This window comes from Saccostrea echinata, unplaced genomic scaffold, assembly GCF_033153115.1.
Source record: "Saccostrea echinata isolate AGI-Se365-2 ecotype Australia unplaced genomic scaffold, CSIRO_AGI_Sech_v1 ptg000002l, whole genome shotgun sequence".
NCBI lineage: Eukaryota > Metazoa > Mollusca > Bivalvia > Ostreida > Ostreidae > Saccostrea > Saccostrea echinata.
Window position 1 is genome coordinate 17,050,366 of NW_026889751.1, and position 25,336 is coordinate 17,075,701.

At 35.2% G+C, this 25,336-nt stretch overlaps 1 pseudogene; it reads right to left on the reverse strand.

Moving 5' to 3' along the window:
* Nucleotides 1-10,363: 10,363 nt before the first annotated feature.
* LOC133178071 (uncharacterized) lies at nucleotides 10,364-21,527 on the reverse strand (annotated as a pseudogene).
* Nucleotides 21,528-25,336: the final 3,809 nt, after the last annotated feature.

Here is a 25,336-nt window from a genome sequence, read left to right on the forward strand (position 1 = left end):
TCACGATGTTTGCGAATCATAAATACTGTATTAGTGATTTTCTTTGGGGGGAAATTTACCCCGTAAAGTCTTGTTATCATCAAGATGGTTGCTTTTTCTTTCAAACACTGTACATAAATTGAATCAATGTAATATTTTTGAGAGGAAATTTACCCTGTGGAGTTCTGCGATTTTCAAAGTGTAATGTTCGCTTTTTATAAGAGTAGGGAATACTGTATCAATGATATTCTTTGGGGGAAATTAACCCCGTAAAGTTTTGCTATCTAAAAGATGGTTGCTTTTGTTTTGAATTACTATAGGTACACTGTTTCAATGTCATTTTTGAGAGGAAATTTACCCTGTAGTTTTTTGCTATCTTTAAGATGTGAATCAGTGATTTTCTTTCGGGGGAAATTTACCCCGTAAAGTCTTGCTAGATTGTCAATAGTTCCTCCAAATATTTACATTTTAATTGATTTGTGACACTAGATCGTGTTTCTATTAGAAAAACGCTGATTTTTCACAATCTTATGAATAAATATCTTATAAAACTGTGTTTTTTTTGTTAGATTTTGTCAATACCTGAGGGCAAAATGCCTAAAACAGAAAAAAAGATTTTCTGTTTTGATTTTGGAATGCGTTATATCTTATCCTAATTGTCAATGGTGCTATGTTGAAATAATTACTGCTATAGTCTGTCCCACCAAGCTATTGTCATCAATTTTTGCAACATATCTCAAAATATATAAATACCTTGGCCTTCAACCTAGGTTAGATCGATAGATCATTTTCCCCCAAGCTTCCTGCATTTATCCGAACCCTCGAGTTCAACTGGTGTATTGACATGGCGGCAAATTCAAAGTCTACGGGGATTTAACATTGCCAAAATGGCAGCTACTTCGGAGGGAGATCGATCATTATTCGTGAATTTCCGTACTTTGCCGTTATTGACGTAATGACGTAACACACTTTCGGAAATGCCCTGTACTTACAGATGTCCGGTAAAGCATACCGCCCCCTTCGGTACGTGGAGACCGGTCCTTCGAATGAGATCGTACAAAAAAAACAAGAACTCCTGTCACAGTAGGTGTTTTCAAAAAAGAACCCTCACTGATCAATGGCCCTGATCAGTGGCGAGTATAGGTCTAAATTTGGAGCCCACAGCGGCAACTGGTGGCATCTCAATATGAGTGAAAAATTCTCGAAAGGGATGTATACAAACAAACTAATAAAAAATAATTTCTATTTTGAATTCTAAGATTACACTGTATGCCAGACGTTGGAATAAGTATAAAGGGGAAGACCTGAACACTCTGTCAGAATTGATAAAGTATTTTAGGATATGTGGAGAATGTGTTAGAAAGTTAAAAGGCAATATGCGAACCGTCTATCTTTCCGTTTCCACTAGTACTAATTTGAAGGTGATACAAGAATCAGAAAGACAACATAAACAATGTGTTTTCGCTCCAGCAGACAAAGCTTTTACCATATCGTCATTGTTTGTAAGGATAATTATTATAACTGTATTTTAATTTGGAAGAGCTTGCTTTTCATTCTACGTTTTATAATCATAGTTAACTTTCTAAGGATGATGTTCTTCAAAATCACATTTCAGTCTTTAAAACTTTTAACCTTCCGGATCCAGTCAACCAAGTTCAATATATATGTATTTCAGAAATATTTCGAATTCCTTTTTCTGGATTCTTAAACTTCATAAAAATCCTTACAAACAAAAATACCCTGCTGGATCTAACGAATACTCTATCAAGCCCTTATCTTTACTGTTTATAAAAATATTTATTGCTGTAAAGAAGAAACTTCAGACGTACTGTGTTACAGCATATTCTAGAAGTAGTGTAAATCAGATGTGGATTCTAAAAAAACAAATATATTTAAAATCGTTAAAATTTTCCAAAGTCATTAACATCAAAGCGTACAACTCTTCTACACGTTTTACAACCATCCCACGATTATTAAAAACTATGCATTTTGATACCATAGGCAACAACAACTTCTTCGATAAATGTGGAACTCTAACTAATTTTCATATCTTGTGATTATTAAAAACGTTGTTTAACTTTGTTAAAAATCATTCTGCGTCTAAACATAAGTACTGAGTTTGATGTTAAAGGGATGCTTGAGTTCTTCATTGAGAACATTCTTTAAGAGTTGGGGACACCTCTTGCATTTATTTGGAACTTAAGCTATGTATTATCTGAATCAACTGTGGCTCCTAATCAGTGCGACTTTAAACATTGTCAATCGGGAGTGACTTAACGCCTATAAGAGAAATACCGACATCTTACGAACGAACGTAACTCGCCCTAACTTCCCGTATCTCGGTAGTTTTCCCGGGACCAGTTATTGCACCTAGTTTAAAATTAATAAATCGGAAAAATTGAGTATATGTATATAATAGAACGGACAGTATTTTAAACACTTTGTAAATGATAATTTCTCCTGTCTAATTTTCTGTAATCACTTACAATGTAATTAAAAGCGGACAAATACAAGAAAATACGCCAATATACCTATGACAGGTTAGGAAACACATTTGTCATGCGTCAGTGGTTATACGTGTACATGTATATACTAGTGTGCGCTGTGTTCATTTTGGGAAAGTTACGTTTTATAGCATGGATGAAATCTAAACCCATACCCTGTATAAATCTAATATGCAAAGGCAACAAGTTACTAGATGATGCGCTTATATCATGTATATAGTGTCTTGTATTTAAAAGTGTACATTTATGTGTTTGTAAGCGAGAGAGGGAGAGAGAGAGAGAGAGAGCACAATAGACAATAATTGTTGTAATGAATTATACAATGTAGCATTGTTTTCTAACGTTTCAGAAATCAACCATTAAAAATCAGAAAATAGTTGGCACTTCTCCGGAAAACGTAATATTTTTAAAGTGGTCGCGCGTAGATGTTTGTACTTGGGGAGAGAGAGGGGGGTCGAAGCTCAACTAAACAAATCAAATGTCCATTTTCATTACATTTAAGTAAATACATGTAATACTACGATCCATATACTACAATCCGTATAAAAGTGGAATGGGGCAATGCATGCATATGCAATATTTTTTTTTCCATATCGTATCTAGTAAAAGAAAAAAGTAATTTCATAAAGAAAGAAGGGTAGGTTTTTCTTTACGTAAAATATCACTTCAAAGAAATAAACGAGCATTATTATGATAGACAGTATCTTCTTGGATGATGTATTATGTTGCAATCTTCACTTAATATATCTTTCGGCTGCCTTTCATGATATATGTTATATATGTATAGATATATGGATTAAAAAAAGCTGCAAATTATGCATTTGGGTAGGGTCACAGACGTAGCATCGGTTTTTTAAAGGGGGGCGGGGGGGGGGGGGGCAGAGAAAAAAAAATCAACTTACCTGAAAAAACCTGACAAGCAAAAAAAAAAACCTTCTTTCGGTACCAATATTTTTTCATACATTACTACATTAGCCTTATTTGACTGTACTGCAACAAAGGGGGGGGGGGGGAGCCTTTCAATGAACATTTCCAACAGTAAAAAGTAATGTGTTGAAAAGGTGGAGGCAACCCCTCTGATGCTACATGTCTGTGGGTGGTGTATATCTATTAAATTTTCTTTGTACTCAAGCTATGTACCATTATGTCATTGTTTGTTAAGCATGCATTATTCGTCAGAATATAAAATTACAAGATACACTGTATACTTGAAGGGTAATTTTGACCCCGCACTCAGAGTAATTTCGACCTAAGCTCTAATGTACAGAGAAAAAAAAACTATAGTCGAAATTATAATTTGCGTCATCTCTAAGAAAAAAAAATCATAGATTGATTCAAGTATACTGACAAAAAGATACTGTAGTTCTCAAAATGTGAATAATTTGGAACAAAATTTTCTTCATATATTATCATATAAAGATTGGGTCCGTGTCGGTAGATATGTAATAATTTTCTTCCAGAAAATTTCCACGTTCTTTTTGATGGAGAAAGAAAATTCAGGAGAAAAATTTATCGTTTCCTCAGGTTAAATAAGTTTAAGTCGGGTCACTTTTTGCCAGTCTGTGAGGGCAAAGAAACAATTTTTCGAAGATGGTCTAACCTAATTTGGCTGATACCACGTGTCTGGAAATTATTCACCGAAGCAGCATTCATGTGGACAGGGTTTACTAAGGCCAATTTCTGTTCAGCTGATTTGCATTGCATTTCAATTTGTAAAAAAAAAAAATCCCTGAATATTTTGAATGAAATATGCATGAGTTTCAGTTGCAAAAACATTCTCTTATATGTCACGTCAGGAATAGGTATTGATTAATTTTCTACACAAATATTGTCAGAGGTGATAATTCCTTGTAATGGCTAAGAAAACTATCAAAATAAATTTAAACCCGGCTTCAATATACGTGTACATGTATCATAGCCATATCATGAATCCGTGGGGAAAAAAAGCCCGTTCGTAATTTTTCGGTAGGTAAGGCTTCTTCTTAGATGCATACGATCCTTCGACGTAATTTTGCCCCAGTCTTCCCCCCCCCCCTTCAGCTCTTTGATTTTTTTTTCATTAAATATTTCGTATTTCCAACGATTCGGCATGAGCATTACTGTGGATTCCTAAATATACGCGAGGAATAAATTATCGCGTAATTACGCGAGAAGCCCACTCGCGAAATAAAATTAGGCTACTCGCTTCTATTTTCATGGTGCTTTACTGTATGTAAAATCTCTAGATAAATCACCCATTCGCGAATTATTGTTCTCGCGATTTGACGCCTTTCGGCCATTTCGCGATATTAAGTACTCGCGTAAAATAAGGAATCTACTTAAGAGACATAATTTGTTTAAAGAGACACTGTGACGGACAAACGGGAAAATTGACAGAAGTAAAATTTTTGCAAGACACTTGCAAATTAAATTCAATTCTTGAAAGTATTAGGTTTCAGAAAATTACAGGTTTCAGAACCTAAAAAATCTACTTTTGTGGAGAAAAATATAAGTAAAAATAATTTTAGTTTGCACCAACACGTAAGAGAAAACTTAAAAGAAACACATGATATTGACTCACTATTTTAACTTTAAATGCGCATCTGGTGCATCAAAATTGGCACCGTATATGATTTACATGTATAAAGTTTAGCTAGTAGCATGAACAAAGAGGCCATTGTTTTATGTTTATCTTTTTAACTCTCCCTCGCCCTCTTTTTTGTAAGACAGAATCTTTGACTTCATGCTTCAAATTGAGACATTTTTTCATTTTCCTTTTACATGTGTATTTCCCTTTTCGGAACCCCTTTGCTCGTTTAAATGTCCATTGAAATGTATTGTAGCGTCACGGTAGCGACTACGACAAGAAGTAGTTTTGAGGTATCCTGCGGGGATTTTATCTTTTGAAATCGCAATAACATTGAAGAATCCAATGATGCAAATGTGAATACAATGAACGATCCCCTTTTTTGGTTACGTTCGTTCGTAAGATGTCGGTATTTCTCTATAGAAACAATTACCCAAAGTGACCAGCTACTTTTGGATTCACATAGACTGCCTGCTTAAGCAACGCTCAAGTTAAAAAAGTTCCAGTGATAATTACAGTTGCGCAAATTGCAAAGCAATCTTTATCGATGAAAGGATTTACCAGTATTCCCTTGCTTGCCAGACATCACATCGACAGCGTGCACTTTAACTGGCTCAATGGATATTATCACATGCTAAGCCCATTCGATAAACTTGAGAAATCGGGGATTTGCAAACTTAGGGTCAGAGCGGACCGCCCTGTCTCCGGACCGCCCTGTCCCCTCCTATATACATACATACACACACACACACACACACACCCTCACACACACACACACACACACACACACACACACATATATATATATATATATACAATGTATAATAACAATTATTTTTTAACGAATTTCATTCCTGGTCCCCATAAAGTGCAGGGTGATTTTGTCAATGTTTCTGGAATCATTTAACTCGACATTTTGATGAAATGTTCAACAAAAAAATAAATCTAAATAGAGAAAATCTTGATCCCGATGACTTGTTCTCTTGAACTCGATGGAACCTCGAAAAAAACTTTGTGATATCCAAGGATTCGAGATATTGGGGTAAATTTTTTAAGAGTGAAAGTAGTTGGGACTTCCAAATCACTTTGACATATGCATGGTATTCAAGATATCTGTGTTTGAGACTAAATTTCTCCTTTTACATAAGCACGAAATGAAATTGGTGAAGATAACAAACAGAAAAGATAATCGATATCTATGTTTGTCTCGGTAAACATGTAAAATGAATTAAAAAATGTGTCCAATAAATTGAACTATTTACTTTTAGCTGCAGAGAATAAGAAGTGAGGCAAATACATAGAGCTTTAGTTGTGACACTATGATAAAAATAACATAAATGTAATTCAACATGCAGATTTGTCACTAATAAGTTTGTTGTCTTTGAGATATGCCATCTTCTGCGATATTTTATTTTTGTCATGCAAGTTCTAAAAATCTAATAAGAAGTACAAAATGTATTCTGTTAGACCCACTTAAAGAAATTAATTTCATCCAACTTCTGGTGTTTATGGGGGTCCATGTTTTTGCCCAGTGCTCGATTTGTTTTGTTTACTGGATTTATGAGATGGATCACTGTTCGTTATCTTCACATTTTACACAAGGAGGGATAAAAATGTCAAAGCTTGTGATAGCATGTCCAAAGATGGGGTAGACTTTACTTTACCGGTCCCCAGATCCGCAAGATCCGCGCGCTCAATGCACTTTGACGTAAGATTTACGTCACTCAACTGATTAGGGTTAGTTTTGCACTTTTTTAGACTGATTAGGGTTAGTCTTGCACCCACCTGAAAGATTGGGGTTTGTCCTTGCACAAGTTTTCGACTGATTAGGGTTAGTCTCGCATCTATCCGAGAGATAAGGGTTAGTCCTCGCACATGGGTTAGTCTAGCATCCGCCTGTGAGATTTGGGTTAGTCCTCGCATACCATCCGAGATATTAGGGTTAGTGTCTTGTTCTTTTCAATTAATTAAGAAATTCATTTGCATCTGTATTTTTTGCAAGATCTTAATTCAGCTTCAACGACATCTCGTTGGTTTGTTTACATGAAAAAAATGGCTAAGTAGGAAAGAAACGGCACTAAGCATGCGCCGCACGCGCTTCGTTCACAATAACTTTTTGTCTCCTTTTCACTGACTAAACAATATTTATTACTTTTTTTCAGAGAACAAGGTTAAAAACTTCGTTTAAAAACGAAGTTTTAAACTAAACTTTTAACCATAGAATTCGATTTTAGGGTCAAAAAGGCTTAAAATCTCATACTTTTTATTTTTTTCGATCGCTCACGCTATCTCGTATTATACTGAAGTCGCCTACGGCGACACTATATTTTAGCGCGTTTTTCTGGGGACCGGTAAAGTAAAGTCGTTCCCAAAGATGAAATATATACTAGTAATATTCTTAATAGGAACAGGTCCAGTCTTGTTTTCCACACCTTGTATTTCTTATAAGTATTCATTAGCTATAACTTCCAAACTTTTTACGGACAAAAAACCCTCTACGATGCCTAGATATCGAATATCTGAAACAATATTCTCGTATGTGCACGTGTTTATGTTTCCTATTTTTAGCGTTCTGTTTTTACTCAGTTAATAATTTGTATTGTTTAATTGACTTTGAGGACGGTTAGTGTTAGTTTTCTTCAAATTCATTCAGACATGTAGCATTAAGGTGGGTGAAGAGGGGTCTAGCTCTTTTGCTGTCATTCTAGTATAAACATTTTCAATGAAGGAACATTTGGCCGCCCACGTTTTGTTTTATCATGGTGTCAATGCCTCTCCCCCAATCTTACAGTTTTTCGAACGTTGACAATTTTTATTTCTGTTTTTTTTCTTGACAATTTTTTTCATGTACACGTATCTTGTCAATCTCCCCCTACAACGTGTCTGCTCTTAAATCATGACAAAATATTTATCACAAATTGAATGAATTTACATGTACTTCAAACAGTAGAAATTGTGTGACGGTACATACTGTCGTTTTGTACATATTGTCGTCGGCGACAATATGTACCTACCCTCACTGCACATATTGTCGTCCATCGGTACATATTGTCGCCGGCTGAAAAGTTACATATGTACATATTGTCGCTGGCGACATTATGTGCTTCACCCTCACTGTACATATTGTCGCCGCACAGGTATTATTGCTTAAAGATTTCTTTTGTTATTTTTTGGTAGTTTTGGAAATGTAATTGGTGTGTGAATCACACTGACGTGTCTCGTATGCTATTTCAGGCAGCGTGATTGTGACGGTACATTTTGTCGTCCTGTTCATATTGTCGCCAGCGGAAATGTGTACCTATCCTCACTGCGCATATTGCCGTCCATCAGAACATGTCGCATGACAAAGCACGGCAATGCTCCATATAAATATGGCAAGAGAAACCAAAAACTTCAAAAATGGTCATATACACTTAATTTGATCGCCGAAATATGGCTGAAATATTGCCGACTTGGCGTTAAACAATAATAACCAATCAATCAATTCATATTAATATGACTTATCATTGCTTTGTTGTCTTTTAGATGATAATTTTTAAAGAATTATCCCATAGCTCTTTATATGAAACTTTGATCGCCCATTGTGGCCCCACCCTAGGCCCGGTTTGATTTGAAGATACTTGAATCTGCGCTTCAATATAAACATCACTAATCACGGGCTTACTGCTGTTCTCAGTGGTGGATCCAGAAATTTCAGAACGGAAGAGAGGGGGGTTGCGGGCGGTTCAGAATTTTTTTTGTATGTAAAGGTGTGTCACTGTATATGTTAAGTAAATTATTTAATTATGAAATTTTACCTGTGGAATAAATTGAGAGTATATACAAGTTAAACAAACAGAATTTACCAAAGCGGAGGAAAAAAATCAAACCACCGGGCGGGGGGGGGGGGGGGGGGGCGCCGGTGCTACATCTTTCTGGTTTTTGAGAAGACTTTTTAAGATTTTCTGTATATATTCCTATGTAAAACTTTGATCACCCATTGTGGCCCGACCCTACCCCTTGGGACATAATTTGAACAAAACTGATTTGGTTTTGTTTGTTTGTTGTTTTAATGTCCATCTCGAGACTTTTTCATTCGTATGTAGACGTCACCACTTGCCGGTGGAGGGCTGCAAATTTAGAGCTATACTTGGCACTCAGGGTCCTTGAGCAGTGAGGGATCTTTTTCGTGCCAGCACCTCAAAATTGAACGTACGCTCTGTACCGAAGCTTTCACATCTGACCCAGTACTCCTTGAAAAAAAAAATGAAAGTTTTTTTTCTCTAAATATTCTATGAAAAACTTTGATCACCCTTCCCCCAAGGGACATGATCTGAATAAAACTGAATCTTTACTTCCTAATGAAGCTTCCACATAAGTTTCAACTTTTCTGACACAGTGGTTCTTGAGAAGATTTTTAAAAGAGGTCATTAAATTTTCACTTATTCTCAACTACTTCCCATGAAAGAAGGCATGACCCTTCATTCGAACAAACTTGAATCCCCTTTATCCACGGATGCTTTGTGGCAAGTTTGCTTCAAATTGACTTCCAGCTCAGGTGATCTAAAAATGTCAGCCCCAACACCAATTATATCGGCACATGATTGTATATAAAAATAACGCAAAAGCTAATTACCAAATAATCATTACTACTGAACAAAAAAATAATACATGTATTCAATCTCAAAGTATATATTATAAGAAAAAAGAATAGACTGATTTATCAGATATCTCAAGAATTACGGTATCTTGGCATATCACAGTGATGCACATCAATCCTAAACACAATTTTCTGACTTGCGAGTAATACTGTCTGTGTCCCTCCGTGCGTGTGTGTGTTTGTCAATCTCTCTTTCCTTTCTCAAGTAAATATTCGTCAAAACAATATACCGACGACAATATATGCCGACCTTGACTGTACATATTGTCGCCGACGACAATATGTGCAGGTGCTTGACTGTACATTTTGTCGTCCATTATGCAGGAGGAAAATAAGGCTCGTCTCGGTACATATTGTCGCCGGCGACAATATGTACTGATGGACGACAATATGTGCAGTGAGGGTAGGTACATATTGTCGCCGACGACAATATGTACAAAACGACAATATGTACCGTCACAAATTGTCTTGGAAATTTCCATTTATTAATACTTGATAGTATAGAGAGATTGAAAAAAATATAGATTACAAAAAAATATTTTCGATAACAATCTGAAAGACTCGCTTTTGTTCTCGTTGGATAATTGATTGATTGATTGTTATTGTTTAACGCAGATTCGGCAATATTTCTTTAAAATTCAAACGTTTCAAATGATTTATTAAAAAAATTATCAAGACTACCTCTTCTGTTTCATTAGCAGATGAATCCTCAACTTCACTAATGGCAGTAAAATCTGTTGGTCTACCGTCCGAAATAAGAATTATTCTTGGATGAACATGGAAGTCTCCCATCCTCTTTGTATGTCCTATTAGGGAATGGCACAAAAGCAAATGATACAAAGGTCAACAGGGATATAATGCAATGTGTGGTGAATCGTCTTTTAGAGTATTTTTGTGTGTGAGAAATAATATTGAAATTTTACTGACAAATTATGCTAGAGTTGTTACCACATTCATTTCATGTAGATTTAGTTTTTTTTAAAGAAATAAAGTCACATTCGATATCACTAACCATAATTTACAACAAGCATTTGTACATTAAGATAAAGAATTGTTTCTTTAATCACAATAATAACTTGCAAGCCAAGAGTTTTCTATCCGAGCTCTAGAGAACTAAGGTGGCTTGCGAAGAAACATCAAATTAGAAAAAAAAAATATTGGAACAGATTGCATACAATTAAATGAAATGACAGTAATTCTAAAAACAACAAAGTACAAGAACAACTTACCTATCTCACGGGCAAAACACGCTGTGGCTTAGATGAACGCTGCTGTCAGTGGTGTTGGTCCTCCAAATTCAACGTCATCTAAACAAAAAATCTAAATATTAATCAAAGTATTGTGCTTTAGTATAAGCTACAAAATCATGTATTTAAACATAAGGTTTTTAATTGGTGTATTTAAATTTACCATTTGAGGGTTTTAAGTTACGATTGAATGTACAAAGAGTTCATTAGCATAATTATAATAAAAGCCTGTTGAACAATGATTGTAAGTTACCTAGGCAATGCTTTATATCCATGTATTTATTTGAATAATAATGTTGAAATCTTGTGTGTTTCCCACATATTACAACAGCTACATTTTCGTCGATATCTGGATGATTTGCGTATTCTAAAAAAAGATATCATTCAGTATGATTGCATTAAGCAATCAATATTCAAAAATGATTTATAATTGTCTTAATTTTTTTTTCTTTTTACAAAAAAGTAATTTATGAATAAAAATCCACCATTTAAAGAATTTAAATAAAACAAACAGGCATAGCATATATACGAAAACCCAGAAGGCTTATTCGAGATTCGAAATACGAAATTCAAACTTCGAGATTCAAGATATAAATTAACCAGTCAGAAGACAATATTCAACATTCAATTAATGCCTTTTGCTAATTTTTGACTATGTAGATTCGTTGTATACAATTATCACGAACGGGTTATTTGATTTTTTTAAAAATTATAACCAAATTTACCTTTCCACAACAAAATTTTAACAGGCAGAAGGATGAGGATACTTATTGGTTATACCCTAACAAAAAGTACTATAGTTAACTATAGTTAACCATAGTTTACTATAGTTAACTATAGTCTACTATAGTTTCAAAGTTTTTTCACTATAGTAAATCAAAGTATTTTTACTAGGGATTTCAGATCGTTATATTTTTTGTTCTTCGATTCATACCTACACATTTTAAAATTAAATTGAAATATTATTTGTATATTTACACATTATTTCCAAACTTTACATTATTGTTATCGAATTTTAGAGATTTTAGGCTTTGAAGTCTTTAAAAAAAATTCTAAAGTTTCATAGGAAATCAAAGTATCAAAGTTTTCACTATAGTTAACTACTAGTGTAGTAAACTATAGTTAACTATAGTAAAGTTTTGTTAGCTAAATACCTTTACTTAAACTTATTAATTTTCAGTTTACCAGTGTATGTTCTTTTTTCTGTAGGAGATTGTTATATCTTATCCGGAATTGTATTATCTTACATGATTGGTTTTTCTACTATATTGTGTGACCTAATTACTTTTGCGTAGTGATTTAATAAAAGAGTTCGGATTCCGCCATCTTGTCTTATATACACGTGTTTGCTGCTCTAATATACAACAACTTGCGACGAAGATTAAAACGGGTGTGACTAGCCATGGCATTGATTATCGGAAAAGTGGGTCCTTTCGATGAATCATTGGAAACGTGGGAGTCGTATACGGAACGTCTGGGCCAGTATCTCATTGCAAACGATGTGCACGAGGACTTGAAGGTACCCTCACTTCTTTCTATCATCGGCCCAAAATACTACACATTGTTGAAAAATCTATGTGCACCCACAAAACCCTCAACTATGACATTTCCTCATTCAGAAACTTACAGAACATTTTAAGTCCAAAACCCTCAAAAATTGCTGAGCGTTTTCGTTTTGACAAACGAGATCAGGCTGCAGGGGAAAGCGTGACAGTTTACATTGCTGAATTACGTCGTTTAGCGATACATTGCAATTTCGGTGATTCGTTGAGTAAGACTTTGAGAGACAGATTTGTATGTGGCTTAAAGCAGGAACACATTCAGAAACGACTGCTCGCCGAATCAAAGCTGGATTTAGAGAAAGCCATTCAGACAGCCGTCGCAATGGAAACAGCTAGTCGTGACGCACTCGAATTACAAGGAAAACTGGAAAATGTAAATAAACTTTCTGTACACAAAACAAACAGTAACTATGGTAAAACTGGTAAAACGAACCCGAAAGTACCACACAAACCAGTAATGAAAGGGAAATGTTACAGGTGCGTGGGTGACCATAGAGCAAACACATGTAAGCACACAAAAACAAAATGTAGATATTGTGACAAAGTGGGGCACTTAGAGAGGGTGTGTCTGAAGAAAAAACGCGAACATGGTGGAAAAATTTATTACTTTGATACAGATGAAAACAGAATTGATGACTATGAGAACAATGATGGTTATCTGCTGCATTTCTCATACTACTGCAGGGATGTGAACAAAATCTCAATAGACCCAATCATTGTGACACCGAGAATTTCTGGATCAGACATTCCTATGGAAGTTGACACTGGGTCAGCTGTCTCGATTATTTCACAGACTACGTTGGACAAATTTCTTAAGACATACACCCTGGAGGATACAGATACTCGGTTAAAGACATACAGTGGGGAGCAGATCCGTCCAGTTGGTAACGTGCAGGTCAAGGTCGATTTGAATGGACAGAGTGAAAATTTGGACTTACTCGTGGTGAAACAGGAGGGACCAACCCTCATGGGACGAAACTGGATGAAATTTCTATGACTTGATTGGAAGGAAATCATATCAATCAGACCATCTAATGACAAACAGAACATTTCTGGGAAAATGACTGTCCAGGAAATTCTGGAGAAACATAAGAAAGTGTTTGAAACAGGAATCGGGAAACTGACAGACATCAAAGGGAAACTTACCATGCAGGATGGTGTTCGACCAAAATTTTACAAGGCCAGAGAAGTTGCATATGCACTCAGACCTATGGTAGAAGAGGAACTCGATCGATTACAGCATGAAGGTGTCATTTCACCTATTGAATTTAGTAACTGGGCAACCCCAATAGTACCCTTACCCAAGGCAAACAGCAAAGTGAGAACTTGTGGTGATTATAAGGTGACAGTTAATCCTGCTATGAAAATCGAACAATATCCGTTACCAAAGATAGCAGATATCTTTGCGTCCCTTAGCGGAGGACAGAAATTTAGCAAAATTGAGCAAAATTGACTTGACGCAGGCGTACTTGCAGATGGAAGTTGATGATGCGTCAAAGAACTTACTTACACCATTAACACAAGGGACTTTTCCGCTTTAATCGACTTCCCTTCGGAATCGCTTCCGCTCCTGCTATCTGGCAAAGAGCCATGGACCAAGTCCTTGCAAACATTCCAAAAACTAAATGTATTTTGGATGACATGATTATTACAGGCTCGACGGATGAAGAACACTTACAGAATCTCAGTCTTGTGCTCGAGAGACTCGAACAACTTGGGTTAAGGGCAAATTTGGAAAAGTGTGAATTCTTTAAGGACAAAATTAGTTACTGCGGGCATGTAATAGACAAAGATGGTTTACATAAATCCAGTGACAAAATAAATGCTGTCAAGAATGCACCAAAACCTGAAAATGTGTCTCAACTGTGCTCAATCTTAGGCCTGTTGAACTATTACCATAGGTTTCTGCCAAACCTTGCTACAGTGGTTGGACCGCTAAATGAGCTGTTACAGAACAACAGAAAGTGGAATTGGACATCCAAATGTGAAGAATCATTTGTGGAAGTGAAAGAACTTATAACATCAGAACAAGTTTTGTGCCACTACAATCCTAATTTACCAGTTCGTTTAGCTACGAATGCTTCACCATACGGGATTGGTGCCATGCTTTCACATGTCTTTGAGGATGGAGCTGAACGTCCCATCGCATTTGCTTCTCGCTCTTTGACACAGGCAGAGAAGGGATATTCCCAGATAGATAAGGAGGCATTAGGTATATACTGGGGAGTAAAAAAATTCCATACCTACGTCTATGGACGCCGGTTTACGCCGATTACGGATCACAAGCCGCTCGTTAGTATTTTTCACCCAGAGAAGTCACTACCCACCATGACTACTGCTAGACTCCAGCGATATGCTATATTCCTATCTAGCCATAATTACAGCATAGAGTACCGGAAGACTGCTAACCACGGAAATGCTGACGGACTCTCCAGACTACCACTGACTTCATCGACTACAGATACTACAGATGATGATATTGACACAATCTACTACTCTTCACATTTCGAAAGCTTACTGGTATCATGTGACCATGTGAGAAATGAGACTGAACGTGATCCTATTTAATCTTAGGTGCTTGTCATTGTGTTGCAAGGTACAGGGGACTTTCCCTCAGGGAATGAATTCAAACCTTACAGAAATAGACGTAATGAACTCACAGTGCACCAAAATTGTCTACTTTGGGGAAACAGAGTCATCATTTCTACAGCACTACAAAGAGAAGTTTTGTCTGAAGTTCATAGAAGTCACACAGGAATTGTGAGGACAAAGAGTCTTGCAAGATCTCATGTTTGGTGGCCAAACATCGATATCGATATAGAGGCTATGTGTCAAAGCTGTTCAGATTGTCAACATTATTTACCAAAACCGGAGCCTGCTCCTGTACACCCTTGGGAATGGACCAATTCACCATGGGAGAGAATTCATGTAGACTTTGCTGGACCGTTTAAAGGACGCATGTACTTCATTGCTGTTGATTCTCACTCCAAGTGGCCGGAAGTTGTGCCTATGTCTTCAACAACATCTACAGCAACAGTTAACGTCTTACGAGATATCTTTTCACGGACATTGGTTTCCGACAATGGACCACAATTCATTGCAGATGAATTCAAGGCTTTTCTGCGACAGAATTGAGTTAAACATGTGACATCATCACCCTATCACCCGCGTACAAATGGACTCGCTGAACGCTTTGTTAGGAGTTTCAAAACTGCCATGAAGAAGTATAACAAAGTAACTAATAAAGAAATAAACTCTTTCCTCATGACTTATTGCATTACTCCACATGCTACTACAGGAGAGACACCTGCGAAATTACTTACTGGACGTAACCTAAGAACACGCTTGGATCTACTAAAACCTGACACCAGTGACAGAGTACGTCAGAAACAGGACAACATGAAACTTTCAAGACATACAGGATCCAACATGCGCATTTTTACCAACGGACAATCTGTCATGGTAAGGGACTACCGAGGACAAACACCGTGGATTCATGCTACTGTTATAGCCGGTCTAGGACCGTTGACTTACCAAGTCAAAACAGATGAAGGAGGAGTGTGGCGTCGTCATGTGGATCAAATGAGGAAAACTTCGGAAAACATGATGGAGAGAACAGTTACAGACATTTTAGACCCTAACACAGTGGTCCCGAATGAGATATACTCTGCACCACATACAAACAACGCCATTTCACCTGGAACACCGGCAATTCCAAGTTGTGCAACAGAAAGTACCGATCGTAATATATCTAGCACAGACCGTTCCACACGAGGCAAACCTCAAGTCTTACCAAAACAAGGTGTACAGACACCACCACCTTGTGAACGACGTTACCCTGTACGCGATCGAAAACCAACGAAGCGATTAATTGCCGAGTGATCCTAATTCAGATTTGTGTTGATTGTGTCTTGAGGCATAATAATCCTCACCATGTGAATAATTGTAATTACATAAATTTTCTGTAATGATTTCATAAGTCAATTATATGTTTGATTGTTAATTAATTTCCATTTATATTATTTGATAAAGGTGATTAGGACATTTGCAGGAATTATAGACAGTGACATTAAGGGGGGAGGATATGTTATATCTTATCCGGAATTGTATTATCTTACATGATTGGTTTTTCTACTATATTGTGTGACCTAATTACTTTTGCGTAGTGATTTAATAAAAGAGTTCGGATTCCGCCATCTTGTCTTATATACACGTGTTTGCTGCTCTACTATACAACAGAGATGATATTTTATTTATTACCTGCTCGTATGGATAAATCAGTCTATGTATTCTAGTATAATTCAGTCTACGCATGCTAGTATTCCTTACACTTGTAAATGTGGCACCTATACCAGTTTTACATGTAACTTTGCTTGGATAAAGAAGTTCAGAATAACACAATGTTTCTTTTCGGATTTTCTTTTTTCCTGCATATTCCAATTAAATGAAAAATCCCCAGCCGAATTCAATAGATAATGTAAGTCCAATGTCAGTAAACTTGTAATGATTCCGTTGCTTATGTACATCGGTGTCTTTCTTACATTTCAGAAATATTGCATAAGCACAAGTAACTATAGAAAGAACTGCACAGATTTTATTTTTTTTTTGTTTCACTTTGGTATAAACCAGAATAAAAAAATAAATCATTTATGAAATGTGCAGATCCGCCCTTGTGATTTTTTTTTCGATTTTGCCAGGTTTTCTCCAAGTCAAGCTCGTAAGATGTTGAATTATTTCACATTCGTTTCAGAGTTTGCTGCATCTGTTTCATATTTGGACATTTCAATGACTATAGACAATAAGGGCGAAAAAAAAACCAACTTAACTGTATGATAAACTAGAGGACTTCAACCTTTCATTTTCAGCTTTCATTATTTATTTAGTAATATTCCTTCTTCAGATAGAGTATGTTCTGAATTCGATAAATATTTACACCGAGGTAGCCTAAGATAAGTTGATGTTACAGGAATTTCAACAACCTTGTTTAAAGTCAGCTTTTCGTAAATTCTATGGTCGTTAAAAGACTTGTTAGTAAATATAACCCATCAATGGGTCGTATTTTGGACTGATATATATCATATTAATTGTTAGGCCTTTGTTTTTATACTAAATTTGACGACGGAGTTCCCTCTACCTGATCAATAATTAGGGTTCAAAGGGTTCAAAGTGGGTGTGACTAGTCAACAGGGGATGCTTACTACTCCCTGGGACCTAATCCCACCTCTGGAATTTCCAGGGGTTCGTGGTTTACGCCCTCATCGAAGAATTGTACTGTCTGGAGATTTTTTTGAGATTAATCACTGTTCGTTATCTTCACCTTTTTCATCTCAAACATTTAAATAGTTAATAAAGCTTAATATTTATGTAGTAGGACTTGATGTCTCTGTGTTTTATCAAACTTCTTAACTGTGGACATTCTAACGCTTTCTTCGTCTATGGGAAGGAACAGGTCGTCCCTCATTTTGAGGTCAACTTTACGTCTTCAATTTTATAATAAGCAGACCATTATTGAGTGTATAATATAGAATAATTACATATAAGAAGAAATAGATTTAAGACTATCATACCATTAATGATTTTGCTAAATGTTTCTTTCATTTGTTGAAAACCTTCCTCCCCAAGATTTGACGACGTATCTAATATAAATACATTACATGGTCCTTTTCCATGTTGGTGGCAAACTTCATAGTCTTGAGAAGGTAAAGAAAACAACTCTTATTTACCAAAGTTCTTGTGAAATGTTTATAATTTTAAAACAAAGACACTTGTAAAAAAAACACAACATTAGTTTAATCTTACCAATCTACGAGGGTTGTTAGAAAAGTTTGCAGACACGTTGAGACACGGAAAATATATTCTGTACTTTGATTGATTGATTGATTGTATGCTGTTTTACGTCCCATTCGAGAATTTTTCACTCATATAGAGACGTCACCATATACCGGTGAAGGGCTTCAAATTGTGACCTTTACTCGGCACTTACGGCCATTGAGCAGTGAGGGATCTTTATCGTGCCAACGCCTGCCGTGACACGGGGCCTCGGTTTTTAAGGTCTCATCCGAAGGACCCGCAACTTTCACTTCAAAGTGCCGAGCGCATGGCGAAGGAACAGTTGCTACCCATTTTTTATCGACTTAGGTCAGTCGCGGCCGAGATTCGAACTCACGACCTCCCGATCACGGTCTGTACTTTGAAGAATGACGTATGTCTAATTAAATTCTTATCTTTTGTTTATTAGTATGTAAAAAACAGGCCCATCTACTAGAATTTTGAAAATATACAATGATTTTTACTCTGCGGTCATGGGATTCACGGAGCAATCACTTGACGTTTTTCTAGACGTTGGGAAACAAGACGACCTGATTCCAGACCTGTTAAGCTTTTTCACAGTTCTAAATATCTTCCATTTATATAGACTTTTCATGTATGGGAAACAATGCAAAATCCATGGGCGCAACGTTCATGCGATAAGTTTGTCCCGTTTGGGATATTTAAGACATAAGGTATCATTTTTAAACATCTATCGGGGTATAAATACGGGTTGGTCACGAGATCAAATTCCATAAAGCCCGAAGGGCTTTATGGTAAATTTGATCTCGTACCAACCCGTATTTATAGCCCGATAGATGTTTTAAAATGATACCTTATTACTTATATTTACATTCGTGACTTACAGTATTCATATTTTATATTTGCCTGATTATAATCTTTAACGCGTGAAACGTTTTATTTTTCAAACCCAACGGCACGTGTTTGATCCACTTATTGCGCGTCGACCCTTTATGACGTCACTGAGAAATTACGTCGAACGTTTATGACGCGAGGAAGCCGTGTTTATACGGATATAGATCCACGTTGCTTTTAATAGTGTTATATAAAAGAAAACATTTGCAAATGTAAATATATTGGAGTATCGCAGTAGTTGATAATCAATCCTTCCATTAATTCTTACAAAGTTGCTACCACTTGAACACTTTGGTACTAGATAAATGAAGGCAATCCCCAGCAGCATCTAAAAATTTTTTATTCTCTTTCGGGTATTTACCTGTCTGCATACACTCAAAAACATGTATCTGTAATGTAAAAGTGCGAAAAAGTAACATGCTCCATGAAGCATGTTTTATCTATATAATTTAACTGTATATTTTCTAAAGATCATCAGAAAACACCAAATCTTATATAAATTGGAAAATACGTATAGTTTTTATTTGCAGAGTTTTACTGATTTCATGCAAATAGCGCGCTCACAATAGAACTTGTCCCCGAACTTTTCTAACAACCCTCGTATATGGCGTTTCTAGGTTTTAAACATATGTTTATAATATACATGAAATATATGGAGATAACGAACAGTATTCAAGCTAAAAAGTCCATTAAACAATACAAAATAGGAGCAGAGCAAACACGCACCTCCAAAACATCAGAGGTGGGATCAGGTGCCATGGAGAAGTGAGCATCCCCTGCCGACCGGTCACACCCGCCGTGTGCTCCTTGTCATGATCGGGAAATAACGGAAAAATCCGTCGACAATTCAGTGTGTAAATAATGGCCTAACAATTAGTATGAAAAACGTCAGTCAGCATTTGACTTAATGATAAATTGTATTTGCTGACAAGGTCATTGTATCTACCATAGAACGAAATGATAACTTTAAACGAGACTGCTGAAATTCTTGTGTCATCAACTTGTTTGTCAATAATTTACCTCGTTTTAGAAATTGTACATACGTAGAACATGCTCTTGCGTATCGAATCAACTGGGAGATATAAACCCCGTATGCAGGTGATGAAGATATATTGCTGCATAAGTAAGGGAAGTTGACGATTGAAAAGTTAAAGTCATCACGTTTATCATAAAACTTAGTTGTTAGATTACCATTAACGTCTTTTTCAAGTAAAATATTCAAATATGATACAGATATGTTAGACTCTGTGGTATCTTTTATCTCAAGCTCACTGGGATATATCGTATCGACATAAGAATTGAAATATCCATCGTTAATTGACAGTACGTCGTCGATATATCTAAATGTCGAGTTGAAGGCCACAGCAAGTGTTTTCTTCTTTTCATGTATAAGATTTTGGACAAATTCTGCTTCATATGAATACAAAAAAGGTCTGCTAATAACGGGGCACAATTGGTACCCATGGGAATTCCAATAGATTGTTGGAAGACCTGGTCTCCAAAAACCACATAGACATTGTCAATCAGAAACTCAAGCATCTTTTTAATGTCAACCTCAGAGTACCTGTGTGAACAATCAGAATGTTTTTTAACAAAATAATTTTGCAAATGACCAATGACAAGGTAAGTAAATTTATGAGTTCCATTTTTATTGAAAAAGCAGCTGTCAATGATATCAAAAAGCCTGGACTTTAATTTATCGTGGGGAATGGTGTGTATAAAGTTGAAAAGTCGTAAGTTTTTAAGCTGTTGATTTTGGAAAAATCCTGTGATTTCAAATTTTCTAAAAGTTCCTTGGAATTTTTAAGTATCCACATCTGATTTACAACACTTCTCGAATATATTGTTGCACAGTACTCTTGAAGTTTCTCCTTCACTACTGTTAATATCTTAGTGAGGAGTAAAGAAAGAGGCTTGGTTGAACATTTACTGGAACCCGCTATGTATCTTTGCTTGTAAGGATTTTTATGAAGTTTCGGAATCCAATATAGATATGGTAATTCAAATTCATTTTGGTTGTTTGGAATATTAAAAATATATAATATTAGTAAATATACCTATACCTCAATACCCATAAAGGAGTCAGAAGGTTAAAATGTGTAATATATTCATGATATATATCTTTCTTTTCCTACATGCTCTCTTAAGTGAATAAGCGATGCATTTATTCACAGAAGCAATTTAATGAAAAAAAATAAATCATTTTTGAGGTACAATGTAAATATTGATTTATCAATGGTAAATTATGTTTTCAATACACGAATCTGTGTTCTACATACGTTTCAAAGCCTCAAAATCAGCTTGTTCTTCCCAACGGTCTTGTGCTTTTCTAAATCCGAAAGCCATCAACCTAGTCAAAGTGGAAATAGGAACATAGTTAAATATTATCAGGGTGTCCTTGTATCTAAGACTTGGAACACTCTAGTAGCGAGAAGATCATGTTATGTTAATAGTCATAGAAGTCAAGTATATTAACAGGGTTCTCCATTTCACCGAATTGCTGATAATCGCGGTCTTTTGCAACCAAATTTGCACCCCCACTAAATTTAAAAAGTTCTTTCAAATCACAAATATGGTACTGAATATTTTGCAAATTGAAAAAGTAAATTTGATTAAACATAAATAATAATAATGAAGGGACATACACAGTAAACAAAAAACAGACTGTTTCCAATATATATTTATACTGTGAAAAAAGCCACCCCCTTTAAAAAAAACTATAATACTTACTAACACGATCTAGAATAAATAAACGAATATAAATTTATAGAATGGGAAAAAAACGGTACAAGTAATTACAAGTTTTAAGTTTTATGTCCCAGAATTTTTAAAAAATAATTGTGTGTACAAAATGTCAGTTATACACCTACATTGTAAATAAACAAAGGAAATTTTGATAGGACACAAAATCAATGTTTCAGTTAATTGGTGTCAGTTGTTTAAAACACTTTAGTAGTTCAGAGTCATAAAATACTATTTTGATGAATTTATCCTAATTTTTATTAACAATGCGTCAATACATGATTACAATAGACATATGATGTTTGCATGGCTCACAGCACAATGCAATTTTAGAGAACATGGTTATCTATAGTAAAGCTAATTAAAATAAGTATTTGGTTCTAAAAGTTTCTTTTGCAGTTACAGGTACGGAGAAGTGTAAAGTTTGTTCATGATTAAGGTCCAGCGAGGATCTAGACGATAATTGGTTGTGCAAGCCTTATGATGGACCCTTATTAGAGTAAATTTATAACGGTTTCGTAAAAAAACCTGAAAAACGGTACCCAATTAAGAGTTTCATTTTGAGTTTTATAAATTTATGTTATTGATCGATGACGATTTTATAGTCTGGTCCGATTTACAGAAAAAAAAATCATAACGGCAAATAATTATCATTCAGTCCAGGAAGGTTTTTAAACTAAACTGTAAAGTTTCGGAGTCCGAAAAAATTATGCTGGTTTTCATGAAAATAACGTTAAAAATGTCAAAATGGCGATTGAAAATGATCGACATCCAATTTTTCTAATTATCTTAATAATGTCATTCAAATAGGAGAAATGATGCATGTATATCTTACATGTATAAGCGTAATGTAACTATCAAAAATGATAATCTAACACTTACATTATCACTTGAAATCATAAAATTTAGTTGTTTCCATATTTAATTTGAATTTTGTTTTTTTTTTCTATCCATTGTTTCTACATTCCTCTTTGTTCACGATTTTACATTTACAAATATCCATACACTGCAGATTGGTATGATTTATCCAAACTTCACTACTCTAAAACTGATGGTGCATCTGCAAGTAATTCTTTACAATGGCCAAGTCATACTTTTGCAGCAAACAATCAAGAACATCCATCTCATTGGCCTTGGTAACGTGGGAATGTGGGTCTACCTCTATTTGCCTATCTCTATACCAGTACCTTGCATTATGTTCACCTTGTGTGCATATGAAAGGAATTGGAAGTATAATTCGTAGGACCTTTCTTAATGATAATTTTTCAATGCTTCTAATCTGAAACTGTTCTGGAGTATCCGCTTGCACCTCTAGCTGACATACTAGCATATCGTATATTGATGTCACATTGCTTCAAGTCTACTTTCATTCTTTCCAGAAACAGACACCTGGATATGGTGGCTGGATCCTTTCTAAAACCTGCAAGTATTCCTGAATATATTATTTTGGCGTTCATTTTCTCTTTTCTAGATCTTCAGAATCATTAAGTTAAAACACTTCGCTCATTTACATGATGCGATGCATGTCAACAAAATCTTCCCTTCTTCTACAGAGACAAGTATGAGCTTATGGAAGGTTGATGAGAAGGAAAATTAACTGATAAAAAAAATTATTAAAAAATTCGTCTAAATATTTTGAAGTAATCTGAGCTTTCCGACAAATCACTTTTTAGCAAATAGCTAAATTGAGGAAAGATAATTTTGAATCATTTTGCTTACTTCTGACTCATCCACACGGTTACAAATCACACATACTAAGACGAGTAAATTTAAGTAATAACTATTATATACAGCCCTAATGGTCTAAATTTTGATGTACAGAAACACACTGTATCAAGGGAATCTTACTTCATAAATATAACATTTAAGATACGGTCGTAAATGTATCGATGAGAAAAATTGCAATTAATTCAATAAAAAAAAATATTTGCCGAAAACACAGGATATAAAGTATAAAAGTTATTGAAGGTCTGTTTTAGTCATTAAGAACACAAAACAAAATCTTATATTAGACAAAAATACAAAATATCTTGGCTAGCAAATTAAACATTCCTTAAGTGAAAATTACAAAACATGATCTTTATTTTCGTTATTTGAAAATGCAAATGCCAATGCTTTCAAAATTAATGAATAAAAAATAACTTTACCTCGAGAAATGATTTATATTCTTGGGTGACCGGTCGGCAGGGGATGCTCATTCCTCCATGGTACCCGATCCGACCTCTGATGTTATCGAGGTCTGTGTTTTCTCTATTCCTGATTTGTATTGTTTTAATGGACTTTTGAGCTTTAATACTGTTCGTTATCTCCATATATTTCATTGCAAATCACACTTCCTCGTTTTTGTTTTCCTGTTCCAACAAATAATTTAAAACAGTCAGAAAATATTATATTTGACAGCATATTTGTGAAAAACAAAACAAAAAAATTCCGGAAATCATAAATAGTTCAATTGGAAAAAAAAATATGGCAAAAAAGAGAAGTTATCGTCATCTATGAAAATAACATTCATTTGAAAACTTAACAATATTTGGACTTGAAATGACGTGACTTATGGTATTGATATGATGGAATACTCAAATCTTCACAAAAGATGGTAATCCACAACAATGGGGCAAAAAGAAATGCAAAGCCAGAGATTTCTATGATTTTATAAATATATGCAAAAATAGTAAAATTACTAATGTTTAAGAGTTAGTACAATGTGACTGATTCAAAATTCACTACTATGAACACCCTTAAATATAAATATTTCTTTTCTAATGGTTGAGAAATAGGAACAAATAATTTTAATATAAAGTACATTCAAACCTTTTACTCTGCACTGTGCAGCATTGGCTGTTTAAGTTTATATGTGTTGCAAATTGATGAAAATACCTAATATGATTTATTCGCTCCTGTATGATTTTTCACTCACAAGCAATACTTTTTAATTCTACATAATTCCAATATTTTCTAGGCATCACGTGCACATTGGATTCCAGACATATTTTTTGGTTTTATAAGCTCATGGCTTTTATTTACTCTTTTTTAAAATGAATATTTTTATCATTATATTTTCCTTCATCATTTTATTATTTTTCTTCAGCCTTAAACTTGGAAGTAACGTACTTATAGATTAAATCTAAGTAATGAAAATTTGCATATCAAATAACTTTTGCTCTCTTTAAAATCTGTCTATATCATAAGCGCTGCCAAAAAGCAAGAAGTGGTTTGAGATGAGTAATCCTTGTTCGCTCAAACACCAAACCCCTTATCTTTAAAATTATACATCCACTTCTTGTCCATGGAGTATATACCAAAGAATGTGGGACGTGGAGACGGATCCTTCGGATGAGACCGTATAAACCGGGGCCCCGTGTTGCAGTAGGTGCTGGCACGAAAAAGATCCCTCACTGCTCAATGGCCCCGAG